At 42.3% G+C, this 3,821-nt stretch overlaps 1 non-coding gene across 1 annotated transcript; it reads right to left on the bottom strand.

Annotated features, from left to right (window-relative positions):
- Nucleotides 1-2,417: 2,417 nt before the first annotated feature.
- Nucleotides 2,418-2,523, bottom strand: LOC141593256 (small nucleolar RNA R71). The gene has a single exon (XR_012521357.1). It is a non-coding gene; the product is annotated as a small nucleolar RNA R71 (small nucleolar RNA).
- Between the last annotated feature and the right edge of the window lie 1,298 nt (nucleotides 2,524-3,821).

Raw genomic sequence — 3,821 nt, 5'->3', positions numbered from 1 at the left:
TTAGATGGTGAGACTCGAACAAGGTCTTGGTTGAAATGCATTAATTGATATTACGATCATAGTCGGGTTCCTTGTCCGGGCCGACAACCTAACCCTTTTCGACCAATTGTCTTGTTTCGTCGGCGTGAGTTTTCTCATCCCCGCGTTTCGAATCCCGATTGAGTCAAGCATACCATTGACGTTACATATTTGTGTTTCGTCAAAGAGCTTTCATCACCTTCGAGCACGAGGCTGGGCTTACTGATACGTGCATTTTGTATAGTCTTTTTAGCCTATTTTAGCACGTATTTCCTTGTACTTTTATACGGTTTATATTGTATTATGCCCCGAATTGGCTACTTTGGTTCGTTTTGTCCGTTTTGCAGGAATGAAACTGAAAGTAGTAGAATCGTACCATTTTCGTCCTGTTTTGCATGCATTTTGAGGAGACGGGATTTTCAGAGCGAGATATTGCATTGGGATGCGTGAAGGAACGGTCTACGAAGTAGTCGGCTACGAGTTGGAGCTGTTTCAGAGGAAGAATACTCGATCGAACCCTTTTATTGGTCGATCGAGTGGTTTTTGTAGCTGAGGTGGTCGATCGAGCAGTCTATTTTACTCGATCGACAATGCTGGAATTAGAGGTTACTCGATCGAGCAGTATTTCTACTCGATCGAGTGGATTGCTTGGAGAAGTACTCGATCGAGCTGTTTCAAACTCCTCGATCGAGTGGTTTCCTCTTTCACGGGCTTTAATTAGTCCGTGTTACTTATTTTAGTTAATGGACTTCGTTAGTTTCTATTTAAGCGCATAATAATTAGGTTTTACACATCTTTTATTCATCTTTTCGCGGTTAGACGCCACTCTCTTCCCTTAATCTCTCCCTTAAAACTCTTCACTGTATCTTTTACTTTCGTGGTTATTTTGCTTGGATTTTGTGTTCTTTACGCCGAAATTCTCGCGATTGTAATCTCTTCCTCCCTTTTAATCTTAATCTTTTATTTGTTTGCATTGATTCTCTTGTTTAGTTCTTTTAATTTCTGCCCTAATCTCTTTTATGCGATTTAATCATCATATCAATATGATTATTATTAGTTCATTCATAATTATTAGTCTTGACAATATTGATAATATGAGTAGCTAATTTATTTCATGTTGGGATTAGGGGATCTACGGTCGAAATGTGACGATGCAGTGAATTGGTTAGATGAATTATTTGTGAGACTCTGTCCCCATGGCAATATAACTGTATTTACCGACTTAGTTGAGTACACGCTTCTAAGTTACCCATTTAATCTGGTTAAATTTAATCCTGGATCGGAAGATTGGACTAAATAGACCTGCTATGAATAGTAGACTACCCTGGCGAGGACGGAAGTTAAGTTAGTGGAAATCTAGGATAGAAAGTGGACCGGAAGGACCTTTCCATATCCGTCTCACAGTAATTTATCTAAGTTGTTTACAGTTGAGTCATTGGACTACCGTAGTGAACCGAAATCCTGACATGTCCCTTCTTTAATGATAGTTTATTCTTATTTTCTGCCTTTATTGCTCTTATTTATTTCTCTTCTCTTAAAGCTTAATTAGTTTAGAAAACCAAATTTACAACCCCTCATTTTATGACCGAATAGACGAACCTTTTACAGATACCTTGCCTCCCTGAGGAGATCGACCTGACTTCCCTAGCTATATTAGTTAGACCAGTTGGTTATTTTTGATAGGTATACGACAGCCCTGTCAAATTTTGGCGCCGTTGCCGGGGAGGCAATAACCCTATCTGTTTCTTGTTTCGTTTATTCCTATCCGTCTCAGGGAATTTTTATTCCTTGAGACAGTTCTCATTTATCTTTTTCAGTGTTGTGTATGCCCAGGTCAAACAGGTTGGAGTTAGTTTCAGCTGATTCTGAGCCAGAGAGACTGTTCAGGCATAGACTCCGTCTGTAAAGAGAATCACGAAAGGAAGACTTGAGTACTTTCGAGCCCGAGCTACAACATTTTCTGTTCGCAGAAGATCAGTCTTTAGAAGAAGACATTCCTATTGCTGCTAACCAACCAGTAAAGATGCCAAATATTGCAAGTCACTCGGAGCTCACATCATCCTCAATTCCTAAAGGTTTCAATCTCCAGACTGAAGATGGCAACACATTTGATATCAGACCGTCTTACATAAATCTAGTAGAGAGGAATCTGTATAGGGGTGTGGCGGTCGAAGACCCAAGGAGCCATATGGAGGTCTTTGCTGATTACTGCTCTACTATTCCCGCTACAAAGGGAGTAACTCAAGACAAGATCAAGGAGGTGCTGTTTCCTTTTTCTTTGACTGATTCAGACAGGGAGTGGCTGACTGATTTGGACCGAGAGGCCGCAGGGGTTACCAATTGGGAGACTCTCGCGCTTGCTTTTTATAAAAGATATTTCCCTCTTCAGCGCACTAATCAGCTGAGGGCAAATATTACTGGTTTCAAGCAGGCAGCTGATGAGACTTTCTATGAAGTTTGGTGTCGGTTCAAGAGGTTGGTGAGGTCTCTTCCTCACCATGGTTTTGATCCGTGGTTTCTGTCCAATCAGTTCTACAATGGGTTATACGATGACCATAGAGCTATACTTGACGCCTCATCCAACGGAAGATTTCAAAAGAATACTGATGATGATAAGGGATGGGCCATTATTGAGGAGATGGCGACCCATTGTGCTGAATATGGGAACCCAATGGATGGTATTCGCACAGTTCATTCGGTTGATAAGGAAGTTGTGGCTCAGCTGGAAGTCATGAATGCCCGTTTTGATAGATTGGAGCTGCAAAACGCTAGGGAGCCACAGACGGTTCATTTGCTGACTAGGCAGGAAACTATCACTTGTGAGAGGTGTGGAAGCAATGACGGTCATACTGCTATTGACTGTCTCACGAAGAAAGAACAAGTCCTTGCTTTTCAACAATACAGGCAAGGAGGAGGTTCTTACTACAACAATCAAGGGGTAGTCCATCCCAATTTGAGGTGGACAAGTCAAAATGTGCTCAATCCCACTCCTACACCGCAGCAGCAGCAGCAACAACCATATGTTCCTCCTCATAAGGCTCAACAAGGCTTTCAAAAGCCTCCTTCCTTTCCTCCTCCCAATCAAGGTGCATCATTTTCAAGTGGAGTAAGTGAGATAGGTGAGTTAAAGACGATGCTGCAGTCGTTGACAAAGCAATGGCAAATGAGTGACCAACAGAAAGATGCGTCCATCAAGTCACTTGAAACCCAAGTTGCTCAGTTAGCCGCGAATCAGTCCACAAGGAAGCAGGGTCATTTGCCGTCACAAGCCGACAAGAATCCACACGAGACGGTGAATTTAATTAACGTGAGAAGCGGTCGTTCATATGAGGGACCCGAGCTGTTGAAATCAGACCCGAGGAAGGTAATTAATGCTGATGAACAGTGCACTATTGCTGAAAAAGAGCTGACAATAAAGAAGATACTCGATTGACTGGTTTCAGGTGGTCGATCGAGTGAAAAAACTGAAGAAAGGACTCGATCGAGTGGAATATTTGCTCGATCGAGTGAACAGGAAAAAGAACTGCTCGATTGAGAAGCCCAAACAGCTTGATCGAGTGGAATTGTTGAGGAAAGAGCTCGATCGAGTGATATTTTTGCTCGATCGACTGATGCTAATAAAGAAGAAATCGATCGAGAGCCTGCTAATGCTCGATCGAGTAAAATCTCTCCTGAAAGACCTCGATCGAGAGGTAAGAAGTCTCGATCTAAGGATATAGAGCTTGATCCAGCTGACACTTTAGAAGAAAGGAACAAGGGGCTCGAGATACCTATTACCGTGCCCTTCCTGAGGCGACTACAGA

Source organism: Silene latifolia, chromosome 7 (assembly GCF_048544455.1).
Source record: "Silene latifolia isolate original U9 population chromosome 7, ASM4854445v1, whole genome shotgun sequence".
Taxonomy (NCBI): Eukaryota; Viridiplantae; Streptophyta; class Magnoliopsida; order Caryophyllales; family Caryophyllaceae; genus Silene; species Silene latifolia.
The sequence above is the reverse complement of the archived record's forward strand: the minus strand, read 5'-3'. Positions and strand labels throughout refer to the sequence as shown.